This window comes from Zonotrichia leucophrys, chromosome 9 (genome assembly GCF_028769735.1).
Source record: "Zonotrichia leucophrys gambelii isolate GWCS_2022_RI chromosome 9, RI_Zleu_2.0, whole genome shotgun sequence".
Lineage (NCBI taxonomy): Eukaryota > Metazoa > Chordata > Aves > Passeriformes > Passerellidae > Zonotrichia > Zonotrichia leucophrys.
The window spans coordinates 9,542,940-9,561,419 of NC_088179.1; the positions used below are offsets into that span (position 1 = coordinate 9,542,940).

An 18,480-nucleotide genomic window follows, 5' to 3' on the forward strand; every position below is an offset into this window, starting at 1 on the left:
TCAGAAAAGCAGGTGATTGTATTTCAGAAATGCTGCAAGCTTGATGCATTAAGAGAAGAACTAAAGGAATATTAGAACTGACCATGAAGCCCTCTATACTATAATATTTTCCACAAATATCTGGTTAACTTTTTTACTCATTTATAAAGGGATGTTGGTGAATGGATCCATTATTCCTGGAGTAAAATGAGATGAGTGAAGTTTTTGAAAGAGACATAAGTAAGAGAACCTCCTATAACTGTTTAAAAAGATCTGGAATAAAATTTCTGTTCAGACCCCTTTAGAGACAACAGTAAAATCCATCCAACTCCACTAACATGTTCTTGCTGCACAGCTTACAGGATAGGAACACAGATTACAGAGCTACATGTTTTTTCCACTTAGAACCACCTGTTAAACCAGCAGTTACACTTCCTCCCTTGAACTCTGTTTTCATAATATTTCTCTGCAAGGTGAGGCTAAAATTGTGATACTGAATTAAGAAAAATGCAAGGAAGCACCAATGCTTCTATTGGAAGCCACTAAACAACTGCCAAAATCCAATGCAGTTTTTAAACAAAATCTCCATGCTGAAGTGCAATCCTGAAGTATATCTGAAGATCCTGTAGGTCTTGTAAGATAAAACTTTACAGAGTTTTAGGTAGCTGTAGGCCAAACAAAAACTCTGCCAAGGCTGCAAAATGACTGTTTGAATATTTTAGTCTAGTGCTGAACACGGGCTAAGATAACCTCCACAATCTACTCACTAAAATACTTCTAAGCCTTGTAGCTTGATAATTCAAGCCTGAATCTCCTTCCAAACAACCATTTAGAAGATACACTCTGTTTTAAACTGGAGTCCAACTATAAGAAAGTGGCAGGATTAAGCTCTAAGTCTCAAGGCCACAGCTGGTATGCTATTCTCCTCAAAAATGAGCTATACCTTTGTTCATTATTCCATCACAGTTCATGTAAATATTGGGGTTTAGCCTCCAAGGATAGAATGACAGCATGTTTGTCCTGTAAACAGCCATGAATGCCTGTGATATTACATAACCTGCAGGACAAAATCTCAGTAAAATAAATGTTTGTACAAAGTGGTTAAGTAAAACCATTTTGGAGTACAATTTTTGTGTAATAACAGGAATTAATAGAGAAAATCATGTACATTGAGATTCAGCTGTTTTGAGAAACTCCACCAGAACTGAACACATTTCTCTCTCTTTTGTGGAAGATTGTCACAAAAAAAGCAAGGAAAATTTAATTTATACATTTTAGAAAAAATAAATTTAAATTATCTAATTTCTGTAAAAACAAATTCTTCATGATAGAGGCAATATTTTATCCAAGTGTTTGTTCAATGTCTTTGCTAAGTGCAGCAGAATATATTTGAAGTATTTCCTAAATGGCCTTTTTAAATTTATTTCATGACTTTTTTTAAAAGGAAATGAAATGTCTTGAACAAAAGGTAGGATGCATCACATAAACAATCAACATTGAACACCATCAGCAAGACACTGGAAAAGCATAAAGCTGTTCCATATCAGCTCCATTGAAAGATGCCTACAAGCAAGACAATGGAGTATGATGAACCAAAGTGTAATACCATTTTGTTGTTCTGCCTTTCTTTGATGACTAACAGAAGTAAAAACAGAATCAAGGCACAGTTTTCCATAATATTTTATTTACCTTCTTTTGACTTAAGAAAATATTTACCTCTGATGTAAAGTTAAAAACTTTATCTTTTCAACCAGGGTACAGATTAGGTGCTACATAAACAATTCCAAAAGTAACTCCTCTAAAGCCACAGCATTCATTTATCTTTTCCTCTGGTGCCTACATACTGACAGATGGAATGACATGTTTTGGGTCAGGGGGCTTTTCCACCAAGCAGAACAAGTCAATTTACATTCTCATCAAGATCTAGCAGTCTGTGTTTGAGTTTCCTTTATTATATTGTTAAAGTATTCTACTTTAAAAAAATACTAATTTACCCTGTGAAAAGTAAATACTTGAACCTTATCACATCTTTTTTTTAAGGCTCTAGGCCAGACTGTCCTAACCAGAAAACTCTTTGATTTACTAAATCAAGAGCATAGCTGGTTTGATGTTGCATAAGCTCCCACCTAAATACTTAGTGAGTCAAGTACAACTCACCCACATCAGGTGCCAAATTCACCCTTCACTTGTGCTCATGTAATGCCCCAGACAAGGGGAATGCACAGGCCCGGGGAAGCCTGTTCCCTGCGGGCTCTGTCATCCAGCACAGTAATTCCAAAGGGGATAAGCAACTATGAAAAATTAAAGATGAAAAATAAAAGGACATGCAACAAATTCAGCTTAAAAAAATACCACTAAACTGGTATGCAAAAAACACGAGCTAGAATAGAGAAAACATTTTCTTAGTAAGTAAAAATTTCTATGATGTGGTGAACCTAAAAGTTATAAAGCAATCTTTGAAAGGGTGTAATGGGGGCAGAGAATTATCTGGCCATTATTTCAGGAAATCTTCATGGCACCAAGAGGATTTCATCAATATTTGAGGGGAATTCAAACTCATGGAGAGTTGAGGGAGTGTCAGAACACAGAAGTGAATCTCACTCAACAAGCAGTATACATTTCTACACACATGCAACACTGCTCTATCAAAGATACACTTATCCTGTAAAACACTCATCAAATTAAAAAAACATATCCTAAGTAGTGAAGGTTGTTGTAAGGAAATTAAAGGAAAATATAAATTGTTAAAATGGCTGAGGAATCTCTAGAGGCTACAGGTGGCATGAGTTATTAATTTGTTCTGGGCTTCTATTATAACATTTAAACTGGTGTTCCTACAGAGAACTCACAGGTATTCCTACACCAATTAGAAAGATCCATTTCCTGCTTACCTATCATAAAACAACATAGGATTCAGAACAAATAACCTGCAACAAAGGTTTTTAAAAAAAATTTAAACCAGATGGGAATTAAACCAATCATAACTTAGAAGTAAATACATATCTCAAAAGACATTCTGACCAGTAGAAAACAACTCACAGGCTAAGATGCTACACAGAGGGGCACAGAGTTTTGAGAAGCCACATGCTAAAAGCATATCAACTAATAGAAGCTGATTTTGTTTTTGTTTAGAGGTTTTTTCCTCTAGTGAAATACTCTAAGTAGGAATTGGCAAGGTCATTGGATGATCACAGTGGAAGTCTTTAAGATAACACTGAAGCAGAAGAAAATGATAGCCTTTTCATTGGTGTTTACTAGAGAGGCCACTGGGGGATTTTTGTATTAGAAATAAGATTAAGGTTCTGCCTGACACCACTGTTACCATGTCAAACCTTAAATTATCTGGTCAAAATCACTGACTACGTCAGAGACAGCTTTTGTATCTACTAAAAACATGACTGGAGCCAAAGGAGCTGTTTAGGTGCCAGATGTGAAAGCTACCAGACACTAAATAATTGAGCTTATTTTCAACTTTTTCTTGCCCCAGACATGCCAGTAGAGCTACTCATATTTACTTCTTAAAGACTTAATTAACACTTCAGGCAAGAGTTACAAAAATAAAGTTTGGTTCTATTTTACCAATGGAATCTCATTTCAAGACAACCAGACCAATCAAAGGGGTCTTGTCTAGGTACAAAGTTTGAAGAGAAGAGCAAGTCCAGGAGAATTCAGAAGTGAATCTAGCAGACACAGTTTGTCAGGCTGACAAACATGATGATGAGCAGAGTAGCCTGAAAAACCACTCAACTATAACACAAGTCAATTCTTCCAGTCTTAATCAACACAAGCCATACATCCCATGGCAGACAGAATTCACAAGCCCACACATCCTTCCCCCCACCATCCCTCCCTCCCAAGTCACTGACCCCTGTAGGTGCTCCAGTCCCCACAGGCAGTGACAAACTGTGCCAAACCTCCCCATGGCTTCTGACCTGCAGCATAGTCACTGCCCAGCATGAAAACACAAGGCTCTAAAAATCAAAACTGGGAAGATACAAGTTTTGGTCAAAACCAAATGTGAGCCCAGAGCAATATAAGAGAAAAACACAAAATATCTAAGTCAACCAACATGATTTATGTTGTTACCCAGAGCAGTAGCACAGGACCCGCACTCCACAAAGCCAGGGCCTGACAGTCATTGGACAGTCTGACTTTGCCCCATGCATCAAAATTACAGCAACACCTGTGGTAAATTACTAAAACCCAGAGTGCTCAATAACCCTTAACGCATTTCATATTTTATTTTTTAATGCATGGGGGCAAAGGGGAAGGGCAACACAAGTTTTTTTTTCCAAGAAAATTTACCTGGAGACAGTTTCTCCAAGTTTCTTGGCTTTCCCTACAGAAACTGATTTTCTAGCTATCTGTCAGCAGATGTTTACATCCTTGTTGCATTCTAATACACTGAATTATTTACTGTGGCAAGATTTGATGTGTAGAGGCCTGATCTCATTTGCTAGACCTGCAGGCAAGGCAAGATGGACAGTGAGTATTTGGGAGAGGGCTCTGTTCTTTCCCCACATTGCCAAGATCATAGTTCAAGGACACTCTCCAAAAACATCTTTCACCAGCATTACCCAAATTCTAGAGCTACATGAATTTTATAGTTTTGCTTGGCCGATGTCAGTTTTACACAGAAAGTGGAACCTAGACATCATTGTAGCCCAAAACTCTGGCATTGCTACCAGATGACTGAGGCTTTATAGGCGAGATGTAGCCACACAGTTTGTTGTGCAGCTTCATATTCCTCCTTGCCTAATACCAAATGTTCATTAGTAGGAGCAGACTCCGTGTATTAATTTTGAAGCTCATCTTCAAAAAATTATCTCTTACATAAAACAATCATGATTGATGGAGGCAGCAAAATGGAGGAAACTGCAAAAGCAGAAGGTACCAGACCAGCTGCAGATACACCCATTCTCTTCATTCTAACCAGCTCTGCGTTGTCTTCCAGTTGTCAGATCCATAATTTTAAGTAAAAACAAGACTGCTTTTTCTGCTGCTCATAATTCTACATTCATAAGAATTCATGTCCAGAAACAAAACTCACCTGACACCATCACTGAGTTTCCCTGTGGCCCTGAGAAGAGCTTATGCTTTGAGCCAGGTACAGCCAGCATTCAGCAATACCAGACTTGATTGCTGTCCCTGTGCAGGCTGTTGGCTGACAAAGGCAACTCACAGTATAAAAATGTTCCTGAACCCTTGCAGGCCACTCCAACCTTGCTTTTGTTTCTAATGTCTGTAGCAAAAACTCAGTAGCACACATTCCACACTTCCATAAATTCATGTGTGAATGAGAAAATGCACTGGTGAGAACTTTCAGAGATTGTTCTATCATATTTTCACCTAAAAACTTGAGGAGCAAATCCATTGCACTGTTTGTTAATTGGAAAGAGAAAATTCATATTAAAAAATTCCCATAGGACAACCCTGTATTAAGTGAATGCAAAAGCAAACATTATTATGTAAATATTAAATGAAACAGGAACCATGAATACTGAAAATAAAAGGATACAAAAGCCACTGTTTTTAAGGAACATGCATGTTTTGTTCTGATTATGTACTAGGTATCCTTGTCTCCAGGGTTCTTTCACCCTCCAGCCAAGCTCCTCACCTGTCCCCACATGCCTATTTCCCCATTCCCTTTGTCTCCTTTAACCTTCAGTCTTCTTGCACCACCTGGCTGGGGCTCCATCATCCAAAGCAGTGGCATTCTCCTACTTGCCCCATCTGGTATTTGCTCAGCAGGGCAACAGAGGTGTGTGTCCTGTCACCACACACTGCTATGGTTCAAACAATGGCTAGCGCTGGTCCTGAAGTACTTCTGCATTGCACTATAGTCCTTCTTGTAATATAATTAATCTGTTCTGAGGAATGAATCCAAAGATCTCTTGAATTACTCCCTCAGAGCAAAGAAGTATTTAGATTGAAATCAGAACATTTTTAGGAACATTTTAACTAAGCCCATTTCTTAAGAATATTATATAGCTAAATTAAAAGTAAAAAATGCTCAAGGTATGGACTTGACATCATTTACAAAAGAGGGTAAATGTTCTAAAGCATAGTCTCTACTGCCAGGACACAGAGACTGTGAAGCAGGGGCCTTACACACAGCTCCTGCAGGTTTGCATTTAACAGCGTTCTCAGCCCCCAGAGAGAATTTGACTCCCAAATCAGCAATACACAATTAGCATGAGAATTAGCCAAAACTCCAGCAATAAAATTACTCCACATACTGTATGGGAAACTGAATCTGTAGGCAGGGAAAGTCTGAATGATTTTTTTGTTATTGCTGTTGGTGTGTGTGGTTGGTTTATGGTTTCTTAGTGGTAGTGTTAGTTTATCATTAATGCACATCAAATCTGAGGAATTATTACTTATGAGCAGGTCATGTGCAGTACCATAACTCTCACTAAGAATACCACATATTCAAAGGGCAACAGTTCCTCTACACTGACAGTCATTTCTCAAGAGTGGCTGGAGAAGCATCCAGCAGATTACTTCTTAGATCACTGAACAGAAAGGAAAAAACCTCTTCTGTTGTCTAAATATTTTACTCAGCTGCCACTGTCACTCTTCTGGAGTTACACAAGTCTCCTGAGAAGTGGCTTGGGTCTAATCTGTGGAGCCTCAGTCCTATGATCCCCCTTCTTCAACACATCCAAAATGCCTCAGAGGTGAGGGAGGTGTTCAGTCCCTGCCTACCTACATATTTAACTTGCTTTTCTGCCTGAGGGCCTGTCACAAAACCCACGGAAGCTTCATGTGAGTCAGAGTGGCAACAAGAGGAATGCCGTCCTTAGTTTGTCTTTCTATGGTCTCCACAGGTGGTCAGGACTCAGAGCCCCTTTACTACTGCTTAAAACTCTAAAATTGAAAGTTTTCTTCTGAAATACATCACTTAATTCCACTGTAGGGGAGAGACATCACTTCTTGTAAAGCTCAAATCAAAGAACCAATACACAGTACCAGCAATTACATTTACTATTTATTACATACTGTAACATATCACACAAGATGTAACATATTAGTAAAACACACTACTGCTAAACAGTTAATAGTGGTTTACACTGCCAGGAAGGAACATGATATACACCACAGCACTGTGCTAGTTACTATGAGAGTTGCCATCCTGAATTAGTTTGAAGGTCCATCAAACATGGTATTGACTGACACCAGTATCAGATGTTTAAGGAGGGAGTCCCTATGGGGGCAATTATAGACTAATTTACCCATCAGGGAAATTCCTCTTTAAACTCCATCAATTATACCCTGAGGCATAGGGATTTAGATCTCATGGTTTTAATCCTTTCTAACTTAACTCTAGGTTATCTTATTACACTTATAAATGCTTAACCCTTTTTCAAAGCCTACTAAGCTTATTTCTCTTAGCATAATTATAAATTATGCATAACTTTCTAAACATGTAGATAGACACAACAAAAATACATGCTAACTTGAAAATTGTTAATGGGAATTGCATAATAATCCATCATATGTAGCATGGAAAACTCAGCAGGGTTGATAACTAAGAAACCTATCACAAACATTCAACTCAATGTCTTCCAGTAAACTTCTGGGGATTAGATAAAAAAACTGCATCTAGAATGGTAAAGTTAAGTGTCAAACATCAAAAAAAAAGGCAGTTTGCTATGTTCTCACCCTATCAGTAAGCCCATTTATATGGTGTTTCCTATGTTACAGTATCCAGTACGTCATCCAGCTTCTCAACACACAGCCACAGATGGAAGTCTGTTTTGTCAGACCTGTAATTCAGCAATTTCATGGAGAATAACACACAGGACTGCTGTGGAATTTGGTAAGAGACCCTGCATTCACATGGAAAGCCGAGAAAAAGTCTTTGGCATCCCCCTCAGTGGCCCCTTGACAGGAAGGCTGTACACAGCTGAAGTTTCCTGCTTGCTGCAGAGCTGTTGGAAATGTACTGAGGTAAGGAGGTATGGGAATCACATCACTGTAGTAACTTTGCTAACCAGCCTGAAGATCTGAACAAGAAAGGCTTATAAAACACAGAGGCAGAGGTCCTGTCTGTTCTGTACACGATAGGACATGGGGATTCAGCATGAGCAGTAGGACTTGCCACCTGACCACACTGAGTTCTGGAAAACTGTTATATTCAGATCTGGAGAAAAATCTGAAATTCCCATAATTAATCCCACACAAACACATTAAAGAAAATATTAAAAAAAATTTTAGTTACTCCGAAACCATATATCAGCTTTCTAAGGACACAAAAGGGAGTCTAAAGTTGATTAAAACATGAGAATTTTTCTCCAGATAAGGCTACCAGGGTGAGGGAAGGATTTTCTGGATACAACTTAAATACACTTCAAGGAATAAGACTCGGCTGCTCTCTGACTGTTGTAACTGCCAATATTTTCAAGTGTTTCCTGCTCCTTTCCTACTTTCACCCTGGGGACTTGATGGATGCCCAGCTACCATTCCTAGGAGCCATTCACATCTTCTAAAGCACCTGCTCTGTGCAGGGCTGTTTTCTGCTCTATTGTGCACAAACATAAAACACAGACCCCCTTCCCCACTCAAACCTCAGTCACTCCATACCAACATCTACAGGCAGGCAGGCACAGCAGAGACTCGTTGGGAAGGGGAGACACTTACCTCTCCCATGGCTTTTTTACTGTGTATAAATTATTCCTTCTCTCTGCCAGAGAGATCAGGTAGACTTCATTCTTGTCCATAGTTCTCAGAAGCCAAAAGTTAACATAAAACTTCCCATAAAATGCCTGCTTTCTAACACAGCAGAAATTAAAAACCCCTGTGTGAATAATTGATGTCACGGCTCACCGGATGAAGAACCAGAAGTATTTCACATCAGTCCCAAAACTTCATTTATTCTAAATGTCATGCAAGATGAAAACATTTGTTTCAGCTCAAGTGCCCCTACCCCTTTTCCTACATAAAAAGTTGTTTGGTTTGGGATTAGGGGTTTTTGTTGGATTGGAGGAAGGGATGGATGATAGAAGTTACAGCAGTCAGGGGATTTTAATAAAAGCTAAGGAACTAAATGCTTCAAAAAAAACCAATTTGCCACTGGTTGGAACCATCACAGTTGTCACAGGAAATCCAAGTTCACATTCCCAAGCTCAAGCAAGCACAGAACAATCTGAGCCCAAGTATTCTATATCATATTCCAGTTTGTATCCAGGAGTCTACAATTCCTAAGGATGGAAGGATGCACCAGCAGTATCTCACACCATCTGAGCTGGCTCTCTAATCAGCACTCCAGTCCTGACTTGTTTTTCTTCAACTGCAACCATTTCCTGGATCAGAACAGTTTAAGGATAATCTCATGGGAACCAACACTGATTTTTTTTTTTTTAGTGACTACATTAAGGGGGGAAAAAAATCACCTAATATGAAACTGAAGCTGTAATTCTATAAAAGTGATGAGCACAACTTCAGAAGGAGCATTAGAGAATAACAGGATTCCTACTATGGATAAGAGATTTTAGGATAGAATAGACCATACCAACCATGAAGGTGCAACTGAACAGGGGAGCATTCAAGGAACTTGCTCACACAAGACACCTTCCCTCTGCATCAGGTACCAAAATCCTGCTTGCACCTGCTCCTCTGTGCCTGGAGAGCTGCTCACTAAAAGAATTGCTACACCAGGACTACTGGATCACCACCCCCAAAGAGCCCTCCAGGACCTGGGGGGATGCACAGCAAACACCAACAGAAGCAAGATTGTGGCTACTGGAAGTACCACAGGCAATTCCAGATACAATGTTTTGTTGTTTACCAACAGAATGCTATTCAGGTCAAAAAAAGCATTTTAGATGTAGCACACTGATTTCTGACTACATTCTACCTATTTAAAACAGCTTCTGCCAGTCACAGATAAATGAAAAGGTAGCTGCTAGCACTCCAGTACTTTTCATCTCTGAAGCAGTAAGAATATTATTTAGGAACATCATTATTGGCAGCATTTCAAAGCCATTCAGTGCCAGACTTTTTAAAATCCCATGTATAATTAAATATCTTCTGTCGCTGGCTGGAGTGTAAGACAGAAGGGAACAGTGCAGACAGATTCCAGTCCCCTGACTAAGGGGTCACTGGGAGGCACAGTTCACCAAACCTGCTTTTTACAAAGTCAGAATAAGCCTAAACATGATTTCTTTCCCTTAGTTATTATTGGTAGCAAATAGCTTATATTTTTTTACTCAAAGACCTAAGATAAAACACCTTTCCCTATGGGATAGCATCTAGCATCTGAATTCTAGTTGCTCATCCACTACAAATATCCTTATCTTTCAAATACTTGACAAATGTTGCATTTCCGAGCAGAAAAATCCCTTTTTTCTAGTCCTAACAGGTTTCCTAGCACAGACACCACACTCCCTCTCAATGATCCTTTGATAGGCTTTCCAATTCAGTCTGCTCTGGTCAATGACCCCCACTCACCACAACTCCACATTTGACCACCTCTGAAGGTCTCTAGGGAGGTGCTGTACACTGAGCTAAGGCTCCCAACGCAGCAACTGAGTGACAATAAACAGAGGAGGGAAATCCTTTTCTAGTGACACAGACTAAGTGACTCAAAAGCAATTCAGAGGCATTTTTATCCTCTCCTTACAGAAATACATTAACACACTGAGACTCTTAAATTAACCCAAAATGTACGGTGGTCTGAAGTTGTACAATACATGCCTGCTGGTGTCCCAGACACTGCAGTAGTGGAAATGCTGCAGATGTTACTTTACAGCAATCATCTTAGGCAGAATGCTGTTTGAGCATGAGATGTTTAAAAATTGCGTTTTTCAAGGGCAAATTATTGTACTTAAAAACACAGAATAGAACCAGGGAAGTGCTGGTCCAACCTGATATCACACTAATATCAGAAGAGAAACACCTGGCATAAAACTACACAAAAAAAAATAGAACAGAAAAGAGCATCTGGATCTAGACAGGACTGCACTACAGCTGAAATGCCACGTATCTATGCACTGAATGACAACCCTCAAGTCTGTCTATACTCCTCAAGAAAAAAAAAATGACGTCCAAAATTAGTTCACAATTTCTACTTTTGTTCGCAGCATGGTTATGCAGTAAAGTTCAACTAAAATAAGCTGTGAACAGCCAGACTTTCCTTTCCATTTGTCTGATTCCAGAAGAATGGATTCCTCACAAAGAAAACCCTCATTTCCAGTGAAGCAGTGTTGCAAGCAAGGTCCCCTCACCAACTGTAGAAACAAATCTCCACTTTTTCAACTAAGACACAAATAATGAAACTTTCATTGACTCCACTCCATTACCACACACAGGGAACCCAGACAGGTGAGGAGGTGAGAACAGATCCATGTCAGAAGCAGCATATGCTTCCTCACACATTACACCTCAGGCACCTGTCCCAGCAGCTTTGCTTCATCTGCCATGCTCCTCACAACCAGATCCACATCCAGGCTGTTCACAGGAATGGATCTAGCTTAATTCAATGGACAGAGGATGTTCATAAAGACAGAGGTTATATTTAACATCTACATTACTGGAAACTTCCTTTATAGCCTAATTCATCTTTCCTTTCAGATAACTGAAAACTCCTTCTTAACAGAGGCTGAACATGCTAGGCATGCTCAGAGGGGTTTTTATTCTTACTTTCCACAAATAACACCAGGGCAGAGAGAGGCATTAGCAGCAGCACAAAGGTTCTGTATTCCAATACTTTTCTTCCTCATCAGAAAAGCTGCTGGAAACATCAGGAACAAAGGAAGTAACACTGTTACTGAAGTCCTACTCCAGCTTCAAGGCCTAACACAAACACACAGCTAAATAAACTGAGTTTCTCTAATAGGAAAAAATTAGAACAAAACACTGCACTGGTCATACCAGTAACTAAATACACTTCAACCACTTCAGTTAAAGACCCAAGCTTGCAAACACAAGCCTTCAACATGAATTTCCAATTTCCTGGAAGGAGGGGGGAAATCACAGCTACAGAACAGCTGGATGATCTAATTACTGCTGCATGAGCACTGATTTTGGACAAGGCTTCCAGCTTCTGCAAGCCAAACAGCACTTACAGGTGAAAAGCTACAGCCCACTACCCTCAATATGCAGGTCATTTCAAATGAAATAAGCCCAGCTGTTTTCCCTTTGGTTCAGTGGAAGATCAGTTCACAAATTAAATTTTTTCCTGCAAAGCAACAGCTAAGTGTAATTGATTTTGTGACGGCAGAATACAAAAAATGTTCATTAGGCAAGGGGGGGGGGGGGGAAGGGAAGATTTAGCTAGCAGCCGTAATATGGACAGGGTAGCACTAGAGTTGCCTGTCTCTGTCAAATTAAAGTCTGAAAATATGATGGGGAAAAGGATCCTTGGAGAGAATTATTATACAGGGAAAGATGAACAGGAATCTGATAATACCCCCAAACAAAATTACTCTTTTTATATCTCAAATGTCACAATTTTGTCAGGAAGATCAAACTTAGAGATTAAGCGCAAGCAAAAAAGATTCTGGAATACTCTTGCATTTTCCACTTTTGGATCCTTAGCACCCTTAGCCCAGAGTAAGCAGCAAAATGATTTATCACAACAACAGATAACCTAACAGCAAAAAATTAATTGTGGAAATTTTATAAATTAATCAAGACCTATGTGAAAGTATAATGACTTTGGATTTTCCATTGTCCCCCCTCTCTTCCTCCCTGTGAGGAGGTTAAGCAGAGAAGCCCCTACTCACTGGCAGGCAGGTCTCTGTTACAGTGTAAGTCCTCATTGCTTTCACAGCTGATGTACCACTGGAAAAATTAACACAAAGAAATAGGATTTCATTTCTGATTTCTGATTTCATTTCACCCTCCAATTTTACACAATGTTCAGGGTTTGTAATAAAGGCAGAGAAAACTGACTCAAGACATTTTCCCCAGGTGAGATTGGCACACTTAGTGAGATTACACTTCAGAGTAATGAACTCAGTAATTTTCTGTTAAGTTGTACATTGGCTGCCCTGCACATGGGCATTGATTCACCTGTTTTAAATTACCTGAGTCATTCTTATGTCCAAGTGCTAAAAACCATGACCAATCACATGTAAAGTCATGGGACCAAACAGTCCCTTGGGAAATGCCAAACTGCTGCTCACCACGAGAGCAGGGCCCCTGCCTAAGGAACAGAGCTTTGGGAGCTGCAGTGATGGAAAGAGTTGCTAACAGACAGGACAGATGATGGGAGTCCCTTGGAGCTGCCCTGCAGCAGCCAGTGCAAGTGGTATAAGCAGCCTCCAGATTCTTTATCTGAAACCTAGGAGCATCTGGGGAAAGCCACATTTCAGCAATGCAGTAGAAAGGCACCATCGTTCCTGCTGCTTATCTGCAGGAATCTCCTGGGAGTGCTTCTTGCTGCATAAACTGTAATTACAGGGGCCTAATCAGTAAATTCCATGTTATGTTTCATCTCTTAAATGTCTACATTACTTTCAATTCTCTCTCATAATAGATCTGAGTAAATATGTAGAAAGAGAATAAGTGAAGAATTTACCAAGGGCACCCCTCAAAATGGAGTGGGCTCATTTCCAAGGCCACACAGAAGTGAAAGGACATAATACTGTAAATGAACCACAGCTTCAGTCACCTAATACATCTGCAGCAACTGTTTTGGCACCATGTCTCTGAGCCAACAAAGATTTTACTAAACAACATTTGAATGTACAATTTCTTTTTTTAATGACTTCCATGGAGGCTACTATGACATAGTGGCTGTATAGGGATGGGAGAGAAGTTTCAATTATAGATGTTCTTACTCTATTAAAAAAAAATCCTTGCTAGTCTCTGTCTACCAGTCTAGTGAAGTAGCCAATTTGGAAAAGAACCTTGTGTGAATACCACAGCAGTCTGGGCACCTTCCATCATTTAGCAAAGCCTGAAGTCCCCAAGTGCAAAACCAGCCCATGCACAGTATGTTATGCATTACCTGTTTATATATATTCTGTATTATACTGAATCCCTGAGGAACAGTCATGTTTATAATGCTGCAGTTTGGAAGGCAATTCCTTCCAAACACGCAAAAACAAAGCAAAGGAATCTAATATTTGTTCTGCTCCCTGACTGATATTCACCTTTCAAACAGAGACCTCCTTTGACACATAGAGGAAAGAGAATGGTGGTGATTTTAAATTTTTTTTTAAAAGATTTTATTTTTCTACATTACTTAGTAGGGTTTTTAAGTATTGCAAACTAAATTCAATATTCAAGTAAAATAGAAATTATTCTTAGAGATACCATCTATATATATATAGGGACAGACTTTTGAGAATTTATGTTTCAGCAAGTTTTTGGAAATACCAGCCATATTGCCATGATATTGTTACTTCCCCCATCTTTCTCATGAGGTTGCACATTAGTCGGAGTCTTGAACCCATCTGTGGAACAGCCTCTACTGCCTGAATAGATTTGAATCTACATCTTTCAGGTGAATGCTCCAATGTCTGCTATGAAGCTGTCCTATGAATGTTTAAACAGGCATTTCACACTGCTGGTACTAGAAAAATCCTTCCTTAATCAGACTTCAGGTGTCTGTGGCCCCTTTATTGATGTTCCTTGCCCTTTCCCAAGCCAAAGGGAATAAAGTGGAAAATCTCAAACACGATCTCACACCCACCCAAGGAGACAGCCTGTCAACCTGAGCTGCACCTGGAAAACAGCACATCAAACTGAGCTCATCTTAGCAATTTGCATATTTAAGTGCTTAGCTCATGTTATGCCACTCTCTACACATTCAAGTTGATGTGCACTCAAGATGACCTTTGTACTTCCGATCACAGAAGAAAATACCTTCATATTTCATAATGTTCAGCACTCCACAAGACTAATTCAGATGACATTCAAAACATTCAGCACTGTGATATGACAGATAAGCCAGTTACACATTGCTCTTCACCCACCATACAACATTTTTTATGATTTCTGTTTCTCCCCCAGCTTTCACTTCTCATGGAGTTGATAGCTGAAGCCCACAGAGCCAGCCAAGCTTTGGGCACACAGACAAACACATCATGGAATCACTGCAAAAGTATCTTCTATTTCACTACACTTTGCATCCCAAAATTTGCTGTAACTCTTCTACGCAGCTCAACATCAAGCAACTCATCAGGGAACAGGATAAAAAAGGCACCCAGTAGCAGAAAAATAACCCAGACCATCCCATCAGAGCAGTAATTTTGAGCTATCTAGAAATATTATTAGAGTTCTAGAAGAATCTCAAAATAGTGACGGATTAATTGCTCATAGAAAACATATCTGGAGTGAGAAATCTATAAATAGATATCAGAAATCCTTTAATACCACCTCACTATTGATACATATCCAAGGGTGGGTTGGATGGGGCTTTGAGCAACCTGTCCTTCTGAAATGTCCCATGGCAGGGGGATTGAAGCCATATGGGCTTTAAGGTTCCTTCTGACACAAACCATTCTATGATTTCATGATCCAATACTTAGCCACATATGAGTAATTGTTGCAACATAAAACCTAGGGAACATTCTTTTATTTTAATTGTTTTTCCAGGTATACATTCATTCTGGAATTAAAAATGAAAAAGATTGATGTGGGACACAACCCATCTCCTTTCATCATATCTGCAAAGTTATAAAAGGGATTACTCTTCAGTACAGTTTCTTGTGTGCAGGTGGAATTCTGTGCTCTGATTCCTCAACAACTTTGAGGAATATAGTCAGGAATAAACCCTGTGAATGCAAAAAAGAAACTGGCCTGTGAATATTTTGATCACAACTTTTTTCATCAGAAGCACAGAATGTTATTTGATTATTGAATACTTTTCACACTGATTGCAGCTATAATCATACTGGTAGGCATGCTAAAAAAGTGGAGCCAGACTAATGAGAAACTGCCACAAATACCAACATAAAAGCACTGAATAAAAAGTAGTGCTGAAAAATTCTTGACATAGTTCTCCTGATGCTGACTCACAATCATATTCCCCATTATATGTGTAAATATATTTACTTTGCCAATACAGTGGCCACAATAACACACACAATTGGTTTTGACAGCAGCAATAGGTTTCTTGGCTTTCTCCCATGATTTACAACCAGAATAACAGTCTCACTTTCAGATGTGAAACAACAAAAAAAATTGAGCTTGCTCAAGCTTTTTTGAGCTATGCTTAGGCACAAACTCTCCACTCTCCCATTACATCATTCCAACTATCAGACAGAATTTCAGATACTTTCATTCAGCAATTACAAATTTTTCACTTTTTTTTTAATTGTCATTTAAAATATTAGCCATAATTTCCCTCCTAAACAGAAAAGTGAAAACACTCTGGCCACAGTCTATCAAGAGACTAAATAACAACTAGGGAAATTAAATTGCATTTGTCTTCTACTTATTTTCATTGCTTTCCAGTGCTGCCATTGGCCAATAGGATGCAGTTGAACAGGAAGAAAAAAAACACATTTAAAAATGTATCAAATGCATTTGAACATCATTAATTGATCACAGCTATAATTAACATGCAAAAAATCATAGTTGATGAGACCAAAAACATTCAAAGCAATACTAAGCATTAATTGACTCCATACCCAGTTTTTTCCATCTAAAGAAACATTAGTCATGTGTTAGACTCATGAGGACCCAAAATTTGAGTACCCTGACAAAGGATGCAGCAGATTCCTAACTTTACGTAAATTTGAGAAGAGACTGTACAACTAAATGAAAGAGAAACTCCAAAAGGTAATTAAATAGTAGGAGCCATCTCACTTTGACTGTCTCTGAGCTGCAAGCTATTGAAAAGCTATCAAGAGTGTTTGGGCAAAGTATTCCCATGTACCTGCCTAATTGTAAACTCTTTAGCCATCCATTTCTGGTCACTGCTGCAGACAATAAGTAGGCAAGGTGAACCTTTAGTCTGCAACTGTATAATTATTCTGATGTTTAAGTCCTTACAATGGCATCATTGTAGTGCAGGCTATCATAGCAATATTTTACCGTGCATGATCAAGGAGACCTGCAGAAATTCATCAGTGTAAGCTTTAGCACAGAGTTCATGCCCAGAGTAAATTAATGAATGGCCAGGAGGCCAGGAAAATTTGCCAATGCTAAACTCAGTCCTGCTGTGACTGGACATTTTCTGGCACCTCAACTAAAATTGGTGGAATCCAGCCATAAATATGCTGAGTTTAAGAAACACGGGTCAGTAGGAAGCATTTTAGGTGTCCAGCTTTGATACAATGGAAGCACAGCCTCAAACTTCATTATTTATGGAGCATATGCGAGAAAATGTAAAAAGCACATAGAAAACAAAAGACATGAGAGGTAGGGCTTTTTTGTAATTTAGAACCCATCTTCAAAGCCAGGATTTTAGACACTTCTCATACATAATTTCTGGCAAGTGCACTTACAACATCTTGTTGACATTTCACAGCTATACCTCAGTAAATACTTCAGGCTGTCGGTGATTATTTATTGTTAGACATACATCTACCACAGAATATTTAATTTCAGCAAAATATTATTCTGGGTTAGGAGGCCTAAACAGGGACTACTCTATAAAACACTACATGTAATTCAATATGACAAGCAGAAAACACACAACAATTGCCCTGTAACTGTCTAGTGCAAGCTACTCTACTCTTTGATCTTTTAAATCAAAACGGCCATGGCCACATATAAAACTGTATATTCCTTCACATCAGTTCCTACCCATTAACATATTCATTAGTATTCAGATTAGTCAAAAGTTTAACATTCTGCATCATTGTATGGTGCTTGACCCTGCACTTCAACATAAAAAATTCCATAAAAGAACATAGATCTATGCCAGTTATCAACACTGCCAACCATGACTATGATAAAAAATAAATAAATCACATGCCTTGGGACCACTACCCTCTCAAAATTTTGACTTTTCAACCATACTGCTCCTCAGTCACATCCATAACTAAAACTTCAGGCAGCTTTCTTGGGAAACATCATTTCTATGTCTATTTGATGCTTCAAGGTGTTTCATATGTTGCTTATTTTCAAAGCAGAAGATGATGACAACAATAACTGGAATTGTCTGAAAAGAAGTTTTACTCTCACACAGCCAAAAAAAAGCATGACCAAATTAATGTCCCTATTGCTAAAGCATTATTCATGCTGGAGGACTACTCTGGCTTTCTCCAACACAATGGAAACTGTCTTTGGCACCAGTGAAAGAAAAAGATATGGATGTCTTTGGCAAGACCCACTGACCACTGAAGTCATCAGCCAACTTTCAGTTGGTGTGAGCTTTGTGTTACATTTTAGAGTCAACTGACAATCTGTTCCAGGTCAAAGTTAAAATACTTCTGCTGTTACAAGAGTGCAGACCAACCTATTCCATTTCCATAATCCACGACAGAATTATCCACTCCAGTTAGGTCCATTAATTTCTACAATAACTGATGCTAGACTCATTTAGTAACTCAGCTCATTATAGGATAATTACAATTGCAATGCTCGCACAAAGAGGAA

The 18,480-nt window shown here is 38.9% G+C and overlaps 1 long non-coding RNA gene across 6 annotated transcripts in view; it reads right to left on the reverse strand.

The window, feature by feature from the left end:
- The window catches only part of LOC135451910 (uncharacterized), a 113,537-nt gene that overhangs the window by 86,243 nt on the left and 8,814 nt on the right, over positions 1-18,480 (reverse strand). For 5 of the 6 annotated variants that reach the window (XR_010441474.1, XR_010441477.1, XR_010441475.1 and 2 more), the window contains exon 2: positions 12,708-12,765. The exons of the other annotated variant lie outside the window; for it this stretch is intronic. This is a non-coding gene — a long non-coding RNA (uncharacterized LOC135451910). The remainder of the gene's footprint in view (positions 1-12,707; positions 12,766-18,480) is intronic. 6 annotated transcript variants of the gene reach the window in all.